General features: G+C 42.5%; 1 pseudogene; it reads right to left on the bottom strand.

Annotated features, from left to right (window-relative positions):
- Nucleotides 1-5,086: 5,086 nt before the first annotated feature.
- LOC103090264 (beta-mannosidase pseudogene) overlaps nt 5,087-19,357 on the bottom strand; it is a 17,343-nt pseudogene continuing 3,072 nt past the window's right edge.

Genomic DNA, 19,357 nt, shown 5'->3' with positions numbered 1-19,357 from the left:
GAAAGAGTGTCCTCTTCAAACCCTTTTGCATCTTCAGAGGGATAAGCCTGTACCTAAAATGATGAAGGAGGGAGGCCACACACCTAGCCACCTGTACATCAAAGGGTGATAGCTGTGACAGCAAGATGACCGTCACACCAAACTTTGCCCAACAAAAGGTGAAAATCATTGGTTTGAGGTTCCCAAGGGGTCCTTGGAGTACTTTTGATGGAGACTCTTAGTGATAGGCACTCACTGGTCCACGATACTGGTGCTTCTTATACGTTAATGTACATGTGAATCACCTGGGGATCATGTTAAATGTCTAGATTCTGATTTAGTAGGCCTTGGGGTGGAGCTTACAGTTATGCATTTCTAACAAGCTCCCAGGTGACACTGATGCTGCCGATTTGTGGGGCTCACTTTGTAGATCTTCTGTTACTTGGCACAATATGGTCTATGATCCTTAAATTTATCACAAAGGTTTGATTATTTTGAAACTCTAAGTAGAAGACTCTCAATATTGTCTGCCTGCAAGCTCTTTGGAGCAAAGGGAATGAGCTATGTCTGGGTTGAATGCGCACTCAAAAGAGTGGGCGTATCCCAATCCTTAGAGAAAGTTCTATGGAAGAGATAAACTGCGTGGAGGCACATGCAGGCAAAGAAAGAGAAAGACCTGAAGGACCTTTCAGAATAGCAGCTCCAGGGGGAGATAAAAATCAAGAAAAAAGCCTTTGGACTAAGTTACAAAGAGATCACTGGAGGACTTTAACCTCAGTGTAGGAGTGGAGTGGACCCTGTGCTAAGAGGAAGGGTTAAGAAATGAGAGCAAGAAGCAGCCCTCACAATGCACTGCAGAATGTTGGACCACCAAAGGGACGGTGAGGTCAAGCTGGGATCTAAAAGCAAGAGAGCTTTTGCAGTACCTAAACAACCACTAGACAGAGCCAACTGAGAGAGATCAGTTATGTTAGGGAAGGCAAAGGGCTAAGCAAAAAGACTGAAGAAGCAAGGTTATAGGAGTAAAGAAAGGAAGAGAGAGTAGTTAGAGTTTGAAGGAGTGGAGGGAAGGTTAAGAATTTCTTTCCTAGGAACTTATTCTAAGAAAGTAAGTCAAGAGGAGGGGGAAAAAAGCTCTGTGTACAAAGGTATTCTTTGCCTAGTAACCAATAATAAACGGGACAAATCAAAAGAATATAAAGGTTTAAACATGAGAAGGCAGTTACACAAATTACGGCGTGTGGTTTGTAAACTTGAAGCATGCTAGGTCATTAAATCGTGCAAATTTGAATGCTACATTGTGCATCAAAAAGGTTTATGAAGTGAGGTACAGCAGGGAAAAAGCAGAATGTAAAATGTCTTTGCCCGATTTCAATAAAAATATATGGGTTTTTTCAGAGTAGAAGAAAACATGGAGAAATTTAGAAAATTTTGTTAGATAGTAGAATTATACATCATTTTATTTCCAGAATTCTTCTCTAATGCTACCATATTTTTTATTATTATGAAATACATGTCACATAATAAATTAGGGGGTGGCAAAGATTTTTCTATAAAGGTCCAGGCTGTAAATAATTTTCGGCTTTGCAAAACTAGCAAGGCTGTGTTCCAATAAAACTTCATTTGCAGCTACAAAAATTGGGATTCTATATGATTTTCACATCACAAATTATTCTTCTTTCAGTTTTTTTCCCAAATATTAAAATATGTAAAAACCATTCTTAGTTCACAGACCATACAAAAACAGTGCACCAGATTTGGCTCATGGGTAGTAGTTTGCCAACCCTGCAGTGAAGACTAAAGAATAGGGAATTCGCTGGCTGTCCAGAGGTTAGGACTCCACACTTTCACTGCCGAGGGCCCAGGTCCAGTCCAGGGTCGGGGACTAAGATCCTGCAAGCTGCGGGACTTCCCTAGTGGCGCAGTGGTTAAGAATCTGCCTGCCAATGCAGGGTACATGGGTTCAATCCCTGGTCCGGGAAGATCCCACATGCCACGGAGCAACTAAGCCCGAATGCCACAACCACTGAGCCTGCGCTCTAGAGCCTGCGAGTCACAACTACTGAGCCTGCGTGCCACAACTACTGAAGCCCACACTCCTAGAGCCCGTGCTCTGCAACAAGAGAAGCCACTGCAATGAGAAGCCTGCGCACCTCAATGAAGAGTAGCCCCTGCTCACCTCAACTAGAGAAAGCCCGTGCGCAGCAACAGACCCAACGCAGCCAAAAAAAAAAAAAAAAAAAAGATCCTGCAAGCCAAGAGGCCAAAAAAAAAAAAGAAAGAAAGAATAATAAATAACAAGATTAATAAACAAAAAACCTTATAAGTCCCCATTTTGCCCCTCCTTGATCCCATTCCCCTCTTTCTCCAGTGGAAACCAGGATCCACTCTCATCCATGTTGTCGACTTTTACTATATATGTGCGAAACTATAAACATGTTTTTCATGTTTTGAAACTATAAATAGCAACACACTGTACATATGCTTCAGCAACTGGGGTTTTTCACGCTGCATTCTGTTGACACAAGGAGCTCTTGTTTGTTCATCTTAACTGCCCTGTTGTGTTCCACTATGTAAATATTCCTCAGTTGTCATCGCCAGTTATTTTTATTTTGAACAGTGCTCAATTAACATTCTTTTACACATTTACCGTGTGCAAAATTTTCTCTACTGTGGTGTTTTTCAAAGTACAGTTTGTGGGCTTCCCTGGTGGCGCAGTGGTTGAGAGTCCGCCTGCAGATGCAGGGGACGTGGGTTCGTGCCCCGGCCCGGGAGGATCCCACATGCCACGGAGCGGCTGGGCCCGTGAGCCATGGCCGCTGGGCCTGTGCGTCCGGAGCCTGTGCTCCGCGGCCAATGGGAGAGGCCACAACAGTGAGAGGCCCATGTACCAAAAAAAAAAAAAAAAAAAAAAGTACAGTTTGTCAACTATTAGTGAGTTGACCCTAAAGGTTGCGACCTTCAATGAAATCAAATAGACAGGAACATATATATCTTAAAGTTACATAATGTGTCAATTATATCTCAAAAAAAAAAGAATAGACAGGATTAGAAAAGATCAGATCGTGTTACATGTAATAGGAAAAGGCATTGTTGTGCAAAATTTTAATTTCAACTTTATATGCACTTACACATACATGTGTTTGTGTGCGTTTATGTGTACTTGATTGTAATGTAAAATGTATTTCTTAGTAAGCGGTTGTCACAAAGTTTTAAAAACCCATTGCTTTAAGGTGCCTAGGGACACCCAAGAAAAATATTGCAGGATCACAGAATATGCACAGTTTCCACTTAACTAGACTCTGCAAAATGCTCTCTGAAATGGTTTTTCCAATTTATATTGGTCCTTACAGCAATGAGTGAGTTTCCATTGCTTCACATCCTCACCTGTAGTAGGTTTTTCTCATGGGATGTTAAATATACCACATACACGAAAGAATGTATAAAAACTAATGTGTATCCGCCTGCCAATGCAGGGGGCACGTGTTCGAGCCCTGGTATGGGAAGAACCCACATGCTGTGGAGCAACTAAGCCCGCAAGCCACAACTACTGAGCCCACGTGCCATGACTGCTGAAGTCCGCGTGCCTAGATCCCATGCTCCATAACAAAAGAAGCCACCGCGGTGAGAAGCCTGCACACGACAATGAAGAGTAGACCCTGCTTGCCACAACCAGAGAAAGCCCATGCAGAAACGAAGACCCAAAGCAGCCAAAAATATAATTAATTAATTAATTTAAAATTAATATGTATAGTTTGATGAATAATAATAGCATTTGCCTGCATGTACCCACTCCCCACACTATGCAACGACAGGACATCACCAGTACCTTAGATGCCTCTTGGAGGTCCCTTGCTCTGGGCATTCCCCTTTCTCCCTGCTTCAGGTGTTACCACTGTGCAGAATTTTGTATTAATCATCTTCTGTGTATTTATATTTTTCAACCTACGTTTGTAACCTTAAGTAAAGTATTGTTTATATTAATGATATTGTATGGTATCCATTCTCCTGTTGCTTGATTCTTTTTTTTTTGTCAATGCAATTTATATAACTTTAAAATTTTAGCATAATTTCAAACTTACAGAAAAGTCGCAAAAGCAGAACAAAAAATTCCTACACACCTTTACCCAAATTGGCTACTTATTAACATTTTGCCTCCTTTGCTTCATTACCAATGTAATTTTATAAACATGATAATGCAGAATAAAATGATTTCATAGCAATTATAATTAATCAATATTTTTTAAGACGGTTCAAACTCAAGGTAAAGGGAACACCACTTTGCTGCCAGGATCACCAAGTACAAATCTAACCACAGCCTTGAATTGGAAAGCTCACTGGATTCGACCAAATCTGAAGCCTATACATAACAATGGGTGACCTATGTCAGGACACCCGAAAGTTTCCAAAGTGACCATGGTGATGTCCATTTCAATATGAGCTTTTTTTCCAAAGGAGAATCACTCTAATGGCCTTTGAAAAAATAAATTATTGTTAAAACAATATTTTTAAAAAACCGTTGCAAATGAAAAAAGGACTCCTACCCAAAAAAGTAACTGAATGACAACAATCAACCCCCCAAACTTTCCGGCAATAGCAACCAATATGGCTACCACCCAGAAATCTCTTTCTGTTGTGACATTTGAATCTCCATTTCCTCTGGAAATAACAACAAAGCAGTTTCATTCCGATTATTTGGTATTTCTCAAAGCTAACCACGAGAGCCTACGTGACCTCATGACCTTCCACATTTGATTCCACAGATACCGCAATAATCACGTACCTGTGATTCCCTTAAAGGGCTGCATGTGGACAGACCTCCTTTCGGGGCTTGGAGAGGCAGTTGGGTTATAACTGGTTCATGTGGTGCAAAAGCTGTGGGGGAATGGGCTAAAACCACAGTCCTGGTGCAGACTGGAAGGCACCTAGGCACAGCTTTGTTGGAGGAGGACATCACCTGAGTACACAGCCTTCCCTGGGAGAATGCACTGTACAAACTCTTCACCAAGTGGTTATGCAGACACCTGACAGCAAGCAGACGCATTTCCTGGCTTCTTCAACTTGTTTCTGGTTGCCTTCAGCTCCTGGAAATACCACCTGGATTCCCTCAGTAAATGTCGGCCAGTGAAGTCACATGAAAAGATCGCTCCAATTCACTCTCATTGGTGGGTTTCCAAGGGTAGAAAAATACAGTCCGTGTCTCCTCAGTCATGAGAAAACCATTGTCACTGAATCTCCCTGGGATGCTTCCTACATCCAACCAAACAAAGGGAGCAACAGCTGAGGTTTTCAGATGAAAAACAAATGTGTCCCCTTGCTGAGAGATGGTGGCGGTGATATTTGCCTTGTGGAGCCCCTTGGCCTCCTTTGGTGAGGACAGGAAGTGATAGTTGGTTGGGCTCAAGAGCTCCCTGTCAGTTGACAGGTAAAAGGAAACCACACAGCTTTGTCGTGTACAATTTGTACATCCACTTAATAATTCAGCTACTGGCTTATCATAGAGAAGAGCAGACTCCCCTGCTTTCATCACAAAAGGCTTCGTCGTCTCAGAGCACACGGGCTCCAGGGAACTCCATGTGTGGACTCTCACAGTGAGCATCATCTTGTGGTCTGAGTGAAGGTCTGACACACCATAGATGAAAAACACATCTTCATTCTCAAAACCCACCGGCAACAGCGGAGCAAAGAAATGCCGAGCAAAATAATGAAGCATTTTCCACTTTCCTCCATACTTTAGAACTCAAAGTCTCCTTTTTCCACAGGCACAAAATCCTCTGAGTGAAACAAAGCAACCACAATCACAAATATGGCTAGTAAGTTCAGACTTAGTTACTAAATGGTGACACCCCCAGGAGATGATGACCCTCTCCTCGAATGCATTGTCCTGCCAGAGTTTAAAAGGCAGACAAATTCTTACTCTGCCATCATACTCCTAAATCCTTTCTGAAGAACACAGGGTCATTTAAGGGAAGAGTTACAAAGCCTGGGCTCTCCCATTTCTTAAACCGAACTCAGCTTCAGAAGACCACCACCACATCTGCTGACAGGAAGCAGGGTCAGGCTCCAAGTGTCTCTGAACAATATCTCTTTCTCCGGTTTAAGCGTCCCAGAAAGGCTATTCCCCCTGTTGCTTGATTCTTTAGACAACAGGATGGTTTTGAGATTTACCCTCATTTTCCACTGCTGTATAACATTCCATTTTATAAATAGCACAGTTTATCTATGTTACTACTGGTGAGCATTTAGTTGTTTCAGGCTGATCTGCAGCCTGAAGCAAGAGTGAGAAAAATAGATGCTTGTGGCTCTAAACCACTGGGTTTTTGCATTATTAGTGTTGCCATAACTGATTATTATAGAAGTGGAATGGAAGAAAAGTAGAAGAGAAAAGTCAGCTAGGTGTACTCTTTCAAGAAGCTTAGCTGTGGGGGAATTCCCTGGCAGTCCAGTGGTTAGGACTCTGCCCTTTGACTACCAAGGGCGTGGGTTCAATCCCTGGTTGGGGAACTAAGATCCCACAAGACACGTGGCGCAGCCTAAAAAAGAAAAAGAGAGAGAGAAAGAAGCAGCTTAGCTGTGAAGAGATTGAGAGGCTAGTTTCCTCCTCTTCCTCCCCCTCATCACTGTTGTTCTGTTTTAGTTCTTTAGTTGCCTGTAATATAAACCCCTTTCCCATGTACAGAGAATTTTTCACTCTATGAAACTTTGTGAGAAGCAGAGCTCACCTACCAGTATTGCAGCTAAAAATGGCAGCTACTTAGTTTTCCATCCTTCCTTATGAATTAAGTCATATGCACATGTCATAGGCTCTGCTAATAAAATTTTCCCAAACTAGACTTTGAATCAGGAGGAGCTTATGAGGCAAAGAGAACAAGAAAATCCATTCTTGGTGGGCAGTGCCAGCTATGACAGCAACACCCAGTTTGGGGGAATAGCTCTGGCAACAGCAACATCTAGAGTCTGGTGCTAGAAGGCCTCTCTCTCAGTGTAACTATGGCATCAAATGCTCATTGCTGGCAGCAGCAGTGTCTTCAGTGGCCCAGCCCTGTGGTGTGATATTGGCTACCATCCTGTAAGCAAAACCTCTGAATGTGGTGTGGTAGACTGATGGCATTCATGCCCCAATTCTTCACCTCTCCCTGCATCCGTATTATCTTGTGGGACCTTCTCATTCTTTTTTTTTTTTTTTTTTAATTTTTATTTATTTATTTGGCTGCACTCAGTCTTAGTTGCAGCATGCGGGATTTAGTTCCCTGACCAGGGATCGAACCCAGGCCCCCTGCATTGGGAGCACAGAGTCTTAACCACTGGACCACCAGGGAAGTCCCATGGGACCTTCTCATTCTGACTCTGGACTGACTATTGTGACTTGCTGCGATCAATGGATGTTCACAAACATTACACAAGCAGAAGCTTGAAAAGCACTCGGGTGGCTGCACTTGCTCTCTGTCTTAGTCTGTTTGTGATTCTATAACAAAATACTACAGACTGAGTGGCTTGTAAACAACAGAAATTTTTTTCTCACAGTCTGGAGGCTGGAAGTCCAAGATCAGGGTGCCAGCATGGCCGGATTCTGACAAAGTCTCTCTTCCGAGTTGCAGACTGCTAACTTCTTGCCATGTCGTCGCATAGTGGAAGGAGCAAAGGATTTCTCTGGGATCTCTTCATTCAGGAGGGCTCCACCATCATGACCTAATCACCTCCCAAAGGCCCTTCCTTCTAATACCATCCCATTGGGCATTAGATTTTCAACATATGAATTTGGGGAGGACAAAAGCATTCAATCTGTAGCACTCTCACTGTTGTCCTCTGCCATTGCCATTACAACATGTCTAGGCTAGCCTGTTGGATGATGAGAAACATGTGGCCCTAGGCCAAGTCTCCCTGAGTTATCCCAGCTGAGGCCATCCTAGACCAGCCACCAGCCAGTTGACCCTCAGGCATATGAATGAGCTCAGCCAAAATCAACAAAACTGTCTAGCCAACCAACAGTTGACCCCAGACACTCGAGTGAGCCCAGCTGAAATCAGCCCAGCTCAGCCCAGCCCCAGATAAGCTGAACCCCACAGACTTGTGAACAAAGTACTGTTCATTGTTACATGCCACTGAGGTTTTGTGGTTGTTTATGTAGCATCATTGTGGCAATAGAAAACTGGTCCTTTCCACACATCTATGAGCTATGCCTTTTCTGCTTAAATCAGCCAAGAGCCAGTATCTGTTGCTTGCCCTAACACAAAGCCTGAATGTAAATCAGAGAGAGACACAGGGTCAAAGGAGAGATTGTTTGAGCTGGGAAAGACTTTGGCATGCTTACAGGCAGAGGATTGGAGGCAATTGCGTTTATTAGGATATAAGTTTGGCTGCAAAATAACAGTGCTTTAAACATGATGGGAGTTTATAGTTTCCCTCTCTCATGTAAGAGCCTAAGTAAGTGGGCAGCCCTGCTCTGGGAATCTTCAGAAGCCTAGATCCTTCTCTCTGTGTTTATCATGTCCTTGCCCAGTTGGTCTGAGATGACTCCCTACTCCATCCACATTTCAGCCATTGGCAAGAGGGAAAGGGAAGACATGACTTTCTCCTGAACACCTGGTGGTTACATTCATTTCTCCCCCTTCCAACCCACTCTCAGAGACCGGCCACACAGTTACACCCAACTGCAAGGGAGGCCAGGAAAGGCAAACCTTATTCTGGCCAATCATGTGTATATCTAAAAATCCTGCTTCTGTGGAAGAAGGGGCAAACAGATAGCAAGAGTTCTTGCCATGTCATTGGGGAAGAAGGGATAATTAATGGAACAGGATCTCTGTGGTAGACTTTATTAGCCATTTCCTTCCTTCTTCCCCGTTAAGGGGACTCATCTTTTGGAGAGGTGAGGCAACTGTGTTCCCAGTCTGGGCATAACTCATGATATGTCTAAACTAATGATGGCAATTCTACTCAGCTTTGTCAGGAACTGGCTTCCCCAACCTCCCCTGCAGCTGTGGGTGACCATGTGACCCAGTTCTGGCCAGTGAGCCATGAAGGGAAGGCTGCTGGGGGGTTCTAGGAAGTGGTTTCCTTCCCATGGAAGAGACAAATGCAGAGCAGAGCTTACTGTCGCACTCCTGTTTGTGATACTGGTGTGAGGCTTATAACCATAAAAGAAAGGCCAAGAGAATTACAAATGCCAAACTAGAGCCCTGGCACCTTCTTGAGGATTCCAGTGACGGTGAGGGATGAGTATGAGTGAGCCAGGTGGAGAAGGGGAGAAAAGATATTTGAGAAAGTAAGAGTATTATAAACATGAGAAGGAATGCTCAGAGATGTTCCTGGAAAGTTGGACTGGAGTCAAATCGTGAGGACTTTGTATGCAGCAGTGTGATTTATTGTCAGAATTGCCTCATTCAGAGTTGGGGCTGGTTTCCTGCTTCTTGGTTGATACACCACCAAAGCATGACAGGCATTTTTCCTTTGTAGGTTTAAGATGACTGAGAATCTCTTTGCCCGTTGGAGAGTTAAAATACTTTTGTTTTGGAAAATCTAGGCTCTCAAAGGCAGAGATCTAGATGATGTGGGTGGGTAGTGGGTGTAGATTTGAAAAGATGAGGGAGAAGGGAATCATTCCCAACCCCTACAGCAAGTGGGATTTCCCTACCCTTGGGGAATGGAGAGGTGCCTGGCTCTGACCACCTTGGGGCCTGTGTTTGACTCCCTCCCAGACCCCAGAGTGACAGGATGTCTGTGTGGACCCCAGGCTGGGGACTGAGCTGTGAGCCACAACCTTTGGGGCTGTGGACAGTGGGACCACTGAGGCTAGGACATCAAGCCTCTCGCAGTGAGCAGCCACACCAGCCTGAAGTCTAGAGCCCTTCCTTGAGTTTCCAGGATTGGATGAACTTGGGAGTTCTATGTGACCCCAGCAAGGAGAGAGGGGGGTGAAAACAAACAACAAAAAAAACTGATTGAGATAGAATTTCTCCCTAACTCCTTGAGGAAGACAACTGAGTCCGATTTGATATTATTTTTTAAAAATAAAGGGAATTCCTCCCTGGCGGTCCAGTGGTTAGGACTCTGTGCTTCTACTGCAGGGGTTACAGTTTCAATCCCTGGCTGGGGAACTAAGATCCCACAAGACATGTGGAAATATAAAATAAAATAAAATAAAATAAAATAGGATAAAATAAAATAAAATGAAATACTGCTTTCTTGCATTAGAGTGTCCAATTATGGTACGAACTGATTCTGTGGTATACAAAGCCAAAGGAAAGGAAGTAAGAAGAGGTTATAAATTATCTCAGTAGCTTTTTTATTTAAGTCGATAGATTTTCTTACAAGAGACTGCAGAAGATGTGTCTCTAAGAGCTCATATATGCAAAGTATTCATTTTCATTTTTTTTTAAAATAAATCTATTTATCTGGGCCTACATTGGGTCTTCGTTGCTACACACAGGCTTTCTCTAGTTGTGGCGAGCGGGGGCTACTCTTTGTTGCGGAGCATGGGCTCTAGGCATGCAGGCTTCAGTAGTTGTGGCTCGCAGGCTCTAGAGCACAGGCTCAGTACTTGTGGTACACAGGTTTAGTTGCTCCGCTGCATGTGGGATCTTCCCAGACCAGGGCTCGAACCTGTGTCCCCTGCATTGGCAGGCAGATTCTTAACCACTGCACCACCAGGGAAGCCCCTCATTTTCATTTTTAAAAATCCAATTAAATTGGCCGGACACTGCCAGGCTAGAAGGAAATCCAATCTCCATTATTACCAGGGCTCCTCTGGCTCTCAGGGATGCCTCAGAATCCAGAAGTAGAACCTGGTGCCAGAAAAGGGCCAGCCTCGTACCTGTGACCATCATGGGGCCTGCTGACAGCTGCCTCGTGCAAGCCCACAGAATGGAGCCTTGAAGCCCACCAGCGCCTGCTTCAGGCCCCACATAAGGTATAGGCTTTTTTACTGAGGTGTTAAAGAAAAAAAATTATTCATGAAGGAATTCTCTAGCGGTCCAGTGGTTAGGACTCTGCGCTTTCACTGCCGAGGGTGCGGGTTCAATCCCTGGTCGGGGAACTAAGATCCCACAAGCCATGTGGCACAGCCATATATATATATATATATATATATATATATATATATATATATATATATATATATACATACATACATATATATATATACATATATATATATATTCATGACACTTGTTAAAGATTCTAAGGACAATTTTCTTCAAAAGGGACTATTGCAATGTAGGTTTTGTGGCAGGGGAGAGAGGGGGCCCAACTCTGAATACAAGGACAAGTAGAGATTTATAGCTAAGTAGCAGGGTGGGGAGCAGTACGTGGAAAATGACCGAGAGGAAACATCAAGGCTGGAGGATTCTTGCTGAAGGCAGGCCAGGGTGATCAGATACCAAGGGTAGGGGACTTTTTTTCTTTTTTGGCCACGCCTCGCATCACGCAGGATCTTAGTTCCCCAACCAGGGATTGAAAAAAAAATCAGTAACATCCTAATACATGAATGTATCAGGTAAAGGATATAAACAGTGTAAAAAGGGCAGTTAAACTAGTTAACAAATACTTTTAAAATATTCAGCCTTAAGAGCAGTAATCAATAAGATGAAAAAATTAAAATACGATTTTTTACTTACTATGTAGGTTAAATGGAAAGAGTAAGTCAAGATGGAAAATAATTTTAAAACAGTAATACCAAATTATGACATATATATCCTGAAACAGGTATGTACATTTACTTTTGGTGGAAGAGTGAATTAGTAACAGCCATTTGGTATTTTGCTTATATCTAGTGTTTTTATAATTGTTTATTTTCTTGTTTTAAATCAACTATGCTTTTACTATATATATATATATATATATATATATATATATATATATATAAAACATAGTTTGGGGGTCCCCTGGTGGCACAGTGGTTAAGAATCCACCTGCCAATGCAGGGGACACATGTTCGAGCCCTGGTCCGGGAAGATCCCACATGCTGCGGAGCAACTAAGCCCATGCGCCACAACTACTGACCCTGTGCTCTAGAGTCCGCAAGCCAAAACTACTGAGCCTGCATGCCACAACTACTGAAGCCTGTGCACCTAGAGCCTGTGCTCCACGACAAAGAGAAGCCACTGCAATGAGAAGCCCGTGCACCACAACAAAGAGTAGCCCCCGCTCGCCACAACTAGAGAAAGCCCGCACGCAGCAACAAAGACCCAATGCAGCCAAAAATAAATAAATTAATTAATTTAATTAATCCATAAAACAAACAAACAAAACACATAGTTGTGGTAGGCATTCCAAGCTGGCCATCAATAATCCTTGCCTCCTGGTGTTTACACCTTTGTGCAGGTATAAATACCTCATAGGCCCCTCCAGAGTTGGTTTGTGTGACCAATTGAATGCAGCTGGAATGATAGATGTCACTCTTGAGATTAGGTTATAAAAGGTACTGCAGCTTCCATTTTGGTCTATCTCCTCACTTGCTCTGGAGGAAGCCAGCTGCCATGTTGTAAGAACACTCAGGCGGCCTATAGAAAGACTCATGAGGTGAAGAATTGAGGTCTCTAGCCAAACACCAGCAAGAAACTAAGGCTTCCTGTCAACAACCACGTGGGTGAGCTTGGATGAGGATCTCCTCCCCACAGTAGTGCCTTCAAATGACCACAGCTGAGCCAACAGCTGGACTGAACCACATGCGAGACCCTGAGCCGGAACTACCCAGCTAAGCCACACCCAGATTGCTGACACACAGAAATGATCAGATAATAAATGTTTGTTATCATGAGCTTCTAAGGTTTGAGGTAATTTGTTACAGGGCAATAGATATCTAATATAATAGTTCGGAGGGGGATAGTAAAATACACTTAAAGAGTTTTTAAAAAAAGTTTTTTATCCTACCTTTCATTATCCACACAGACATGCCCCTCAGAGGCCAATGCCCAAAGGCTGGACTGCCACTGCTAGACTTCTTGTTATCAGAAGAAAATAAATCTCTCTTTTTTTAAAAACTACTATTGTTCGAGTCTCTGCTCTCCGCAGCCAAATGTACTCTTAACTGATATAGGTGCCTTAGGCTCTTATAATGTGCTCATTGACGTTGGTATTTTCCTCCCTCAATCCAATAATGCAGAGATCCAGCTGAAGAGAGCTGGCTGCCATATTCTCTGCTGGGATCACAAGTCAAATTGTGAAAGGAACAGAAAATGTAAAGTTCTTACCATAACTGTGTAAATCTAAGATATTATCAAATGCAAGATGCATTAATATTCCAGGTATCACTGAAAGAAAAATACTATTAATTAAATTATGCCTTAATGCTTTCTCATCACTTTGTATTTTTATTTTCTACTTATCAAAATGATTTTCTAGACTTATTTAGACATAGATTTTTAAATCACATATCAATACTTATAAGAATATTCAACGTCAGGACTTCCCTTGTGGTCCAGTGGTTAAGACTCCATGCTTCCACTGAAGGGGGGGCATGCGGTTCCATCCCTGGTCAGGGAACTAAGATTCCATATGCTGCATGGTGCGGCCAAAAAAATAAAAATAATATTCAACTTCAGAAGTAATCAATAAAATGCAAAAAGACTTTCTTTTTCAATGTTGACATCCTTGGCATATTTGCTTTTGTCTTCATGCCTGTTGCCTCATAGTAACAAGTGACTGCTGAGGCTCTAGGCAACATAGTATATTCAAGCTAAGAAGAAAGAAGATGTAGAGATAGTGTTACCCAAAAACTGGGTTTGCCTCTTGGTGGGTGTTGAGCCAATAGACATAACCAAGCCAACAGACACATCCAAGCCAAAGAAGGAAGGATTTATTAATACTTGCAGCAAGTAAGGAGAACACCAGGGATCTTTCCCAAAGCAGTGCTTCCCCGAACAGCAAAATTGGGGAAGTTTTAAGCTAAGGGTACATGCATATTCGTGAGAGGACTTAAGCAGAGGAGAATTCAGCATAGAATTGGGGCAAAGGTTGACAGAGTCCAAGCTTTAGTTGACGTAAAGTCAGGAGTGTCAACATCACCATCCTATCCTCCACCTGGGTGGGGGCCTTACTTCCTGCAAAACTCAAAAGATTTTGTTATGCAAATGCTGGAGAGGATGTGGAGAAAAGGGAACCCTCCTACACTGTTGGTGGGAATGTAAGTTGGTACAGCCACTGTGGAAAACAGTAATGGAGGTTCCTTAAAATACTAAAAATAGAGCCACCCTATGACCCAGTAGTCCTACTCCTGGGCATATATCTGGAGAAAATCATACTTTGAAAAGATACATGTACCCCAATGTTCACTGTAGCACTATTTACAATAGCCAAGACATGGAAGCAACCTAAATGTCCATGACAGATGAATGGATAAAGAAGATATGGTACATATATATAATGGAATACTACTCAGCCATAAAAAAGAATGAAATAATGCATTTGCAGCAACATGGATGGACCTAGAGATTATCATACTAAGTGAAGCAAGTCAGGAAGAGAAAGACAAATACCATATGCTATCACTTATATGTGGAATCTAAATATGGTACAAATGAACCTCTCTATGAAACAGAAACAGACTCACAGAGAGAGAGCAGACTTGTGGTTGCCAAGGGGGTGCGGAATGGGGGAGGGATGGAGTGGGAGGTAGGGGTTAGCAGATGTAAGCTATTATATAGAGAACGGATAAACAATAAGGTCTTACTGTATAGCACAGAGAACTCTATTGAATATTCTGTGATAAACCATAATGGAAAAGAATATTTAAAAAGGTATATATATGTGTAACTGAATCACTTTGCTGTACAGCAGAAATTAACACAACATTGTAAATCAACTATACTTCAATAAAACTTTTTTAAAAAAGATTTTATGTATATTGTTATATATATCCCTTGAGGAACCAGGGCCCTGCCCCAAGGCTGCACTATTGTTTTTTGACTGCTCCTCCCTTGTTTCTGCATTCCCTCCCTTAAGATCATTAATTACTGAGACCTGTTCAAGGGCAAGCATTGTGGCCAGGCTTAGATCACAAAATGGCTTAGGCCAAAATAGGTTCTCTTATGTCAAGAAAGCCATTCCTGGTTCTCTTTCTCTGGGGAACCCTAGCCTATCTGTTTACAATAGTGCCAGCCACATCATCCTCTTTTATCAGGAAAAGCAAACGTCATCCCAGCAGATTTCTGCTTGTATGTTATTTGCCAGAACTATGTCCCATGGACACTCTTGATACAAGCAAATATCTAGAAAAGCAAATATTTAGCCTGTGTCTAAGTTCACTGGCATCCTAGACAAAAGAAGACTTCTGTTAGCAAAGAAGAGGAAATGGGTATTAGGGGGGAAGCTGATGGTGTCTGTTGCAATGCAGCTTAATAAATAGTAGTTTCACTTTTTTTTTTTTTTTTTTTTGGCCGCACCTCTTGGCATACGGGATCTTAGTTCCCCAACTAGGGATGGAACCCATGCCCCCTGCAATGGAAGCATGTAGTCCTGGATGAAACCATTAGCTGAAACCATGTAACTCAGATTGGGACTTGAATCCATGTGGCCAGGACTTGAACCTGGCCAAAACCCACAGTCTTTTTTTTTTTTTTAATAAATTTATTTATTTATTTATGGCTGTGTTGGGTCTTCGTTGCTGCACGCGGGCTTTCTCTAGTTGTGGCGAGCAGGGGCTACTCTTCATTGTGGTGTACGGGCTTCTCACTGCCATGGCTTGTCTTGTTGCAGAGCACGGGCTCTAGGCACGCAGGCTTCAGTAGTTGTGGCACACGGGCTCAGTAGTTGTGGCACACAGGCTTAGTTGCTCCGTGGCATGTGGGATCTTCCTAGACCGGGGATTGAACCCATGTCCCCTGCATTGGCAGGCAGATTCTTAACCACTGTGGCACCAGGGAAGCCCTCCACAGTCTTCTAACTGAGATCACACACCTGGTTTTAGGACTTAATGAAATTCAGGTTCTTGATGTCTCATCACCAAAAGAATTCAGTGAGAGACAAAGTTACAGGTTCGAAGCGGATTTATTTAGAGAGAAACACACTCTACAGACAGAGTGTGGGCCATCTCAGAAGGCGAAAGCGGACCCAGGATGTAGGGTTGTCAGTTTTTATGGGGGGGGGTAATTTCATAGGCTAATGAGTGGGAGGGGGATTCCAGCTATTTTGGGGAAGAGGTGGGGATTTTCATAAATTGGGTCACTGCCCACTTTTTGACCTTTATGGTTGGCCTTGGAACTGTCATGGCACCTGTGGGTGTGTCATTTAGCTTGCTGACGTGTTACAATGAGCGTATATTGAGGCTTAAGGTCTAGTGGAATTCAACTTGTCATCTTGGACCTATTTGGTTCTAATCAGTTTACGTCGTGCCCTTGGGCTATGTCATTCTTTTAAAGGTTGTGCCCTGCCCCCTTCCCTCCTGTTTTATAACTACTGGACTGCCAAGGAATTCCCAATAGTAGTTTTACACACATAATTACCAAGGTTACCCCTTGGCATAAAGCAAAAATGATGATAGCAAAAACTCCTACATAGTACAGTGCTTACCATGTTCCAAGCATTGTTCTGAGTGTTTTAAATATATTAACTTGTTTAATCCTCACAGCAACTTTACAAGGTAAATGCTCTTAGTATTCGTGTTTTGTTTTAGTGTTTTTTATTGTTCTTCATATGCTCACAATTAGACATCATAATCCTCGGTGCATGACATATTCCTCACTGATCCATGCATAGCTCTTTTAATTACTTTTAAAATACTAGTTATTTTTAATAAAGTAATATGTACCCTCAAATCCTCGACCCAAAATAAAATTAGGATCTTGTCAGTAATTCAGATCTGAGTATATGATCTGCCCAACCCATTTCACTTCCTTCCCCTGGCCCAAGGTGATCGTAATTTAGAGTCCTAAGTTCATCATTCCTTTGCTTTCCTTATATAGTTTTATTGCTTCTATATATACAGTCTAAAAATTGTGTGTGTGTGTATAATATATATCTATAGTTGTTTTTAACTCTATATCTTCTTTTGGTACTTTACTTACTATTACATTACTAAGATTCATTCCAATTGTGTGTTGCTACAGTCATTCATTTTGATGACCGTTTAACATCCCATTGTGTGAATATGTAGCAGTTTATTCATCCTCAAAACATTCTTTACTGAAGTACTTATTATATTCTCAGTGTAAAAGTACCTATTACATTTTTCTTTACTGGTCATTAACTGGACTAACTCTGTCACATCCAGGTGTGCTAATAGCTTCATGTGATTTGAAGCTGTTCTTAGTATTGATGCCTCCCTTACATTGTCTACAATCTATTTCTTCCCTTGCCTTTTCAGGATACCGTGGATGGCTCAGAACATGACTAATTAACTCACTCCCCCAAGGTTGAACCTCCCTACCCGAGGTTGAACCTGGTAGGGCAGAGCTTCCAAAAAAACAAAACAGGGAATTCCCTGACAGTCCAGTGGTTAGGACTCTGTGCTTTCACTGCTGAGGGGCTGGGTTCAATTCCTGGTCGGTGGGGAACTAAGATCTCGCAAACCCGCGCAGCGTGGTCAAAAAAACAAAACAAAGGGCTTCCCTGGTGGCGCAGTGGTTGAGAGTCCGCCTGCCGATGCAGGTGACACGGGTTCGTGCCCCGGTCTGGGAAGATCCCACGTGCAGCCGAGCGGCTAGGCCCGTGAGCCATGTCCGCTGAGCCTGCGCGTCCGGAGCCTGTGCTCCGCAACGGGAGAGGCCACAACAGTGAGAGGCCCGCGTACCGCAAAAACAAACAAAAAAACAAAAAAAACAAAACAAAAAAAAATAAATAAATAATAAACATTACACACTTCTACTGAGTTCAAAAAGGATGACGTTAAAGTGAAGTGGGAGGATAAAAATCAACTCTTTTATAATATTCTGTTATATTAATTTTTTAATTTTTCTAGTATAGTTTATTTAAAAATCTACGTAGAGCTACCTTTAACTTAAAAACCATTTAAAATGTTGTAACTATTCAAAGATAGAATCAGAATCTCTTCTAGTTGTGTAGTAGTTGAAATGATGTATCATTTTCAGAAAATTTCATAAATAAACAGAAAAGACAGACTTCCCTGGTGGTGCAGTGGTTAAGAATCTGCCTGCCAATGCAGGGGACACGGGCTCAATCCCTGGTCCGGGAAGATCCCACGTGCCTCAACAACTAAGCCCGTGTGCCACAACTACGGAGCCCACGTGACACAACTACGGAGCCCACGTGCCGCAACTACTGAAGCCTGCGTGCCTAGAGCCCATGCTCCGCAACAAGAGAAGCCACCACAATGAGAAGCCCGCGCACTTCAACGAAGTGTAGCCCCCTCTTGCTGCAACTAGAGAAAGCTCACGCACAGCAGCAAAGACCCAACACAGCCAAAAATTAATTAATTAATTAATTAAATAAACAGAAAAGACTCTGCACTATCACCAACTACTTTCCATGGTAACATTTTTAGCTCTTGGTTCAGACTACCACAGAGTTATCCAGCAAAGCTTGCTTCCATGAGGCCAGCAAACCATTTCTGGGGCTACGAACATATTGTATTAAAGTTACACCAGCCAAAAGGGAGCCAGTGGGATTTATTTAATGATCTGGATTTATTAGGAATTCATGGAACAACTATATTTTCATAAATTTATTTTTATTAAAATTATATAAGTGTAGTAATAATACTTAAAGGCTTATAATAAAAACTTCAGTCCTCTGTACTCCCCTCACCCCTAGTCATACTTCCCACAGGCAACCACATCAATTCTTCTATTTCCCCTCCTATGTACCTCTTTATCTCTAAATTACATACTTATATTGCTATTTCTTGATTAATCATTTTTAGACATTATCTATTGACTTCCCATCATGATAGTGAGGACTTCTTATCCCATACACACATAAGCACTGCTTTTCCTCACAAACTCCCAACATCGCTGGGTCACCATGCATGATTATATCAAGACTACAACCACATAAGTAGTGTTAATCACAGAGGAGACATGGTGGTGATTGGACTATGGTGGTGGCAGTGGAGATGGGAAAAACAATGACTGATTCGAGAGATACGTGGGAGGGAGGGTAGATGGAACATAGTGTTTTTCAATGTAGGGGATGAGAGAAAGGCAGGTACATGGGGAAATGGGCAGGTGGACCCTGATATTTACTGAAATATCAGAAGATCATAGCAGCAGGTGAGGGTGGGGTGGGAGAAATTGTAAGCTCAGTTTGGAACATATTGAGCTTGAGCAGTCCAAAGACAGTTCCCAAATGGAGGCAGAAGAGTTTAGTGTGCCGGTTTGGATCTCCAAGTAGAAGACTGGACTGGATTTGGGAGTCGTCAGTGTGTAGATGGCAACTGAACCACGGGAATAAGTGACGTTACCTAGGAAGAGAGTATAAAGTAAGAAGA

The sequence above is a fragment of the Lipotes vexillifer genome, unplaced genomic scaffold, assembly GCF_000442215.2.
Source record: "Lipotes vexillifer unplaced genomic scaffold, Lipotes_vexillifer_v1.1 scaffold528, whole genome shotgun sequence".
NCBI classification, from domain to species: Eukaryota; Metazoa; Chordata; class Mammalia; order Artiodactyla; family Lipotidae; genus Lipotes; species Lipotes vexillifer.
The sequence above is the reverse complement of the archived record's forward strand: the minus strand, read 5'-3'. Positions and strand labels throughout refer to the sequence as shown.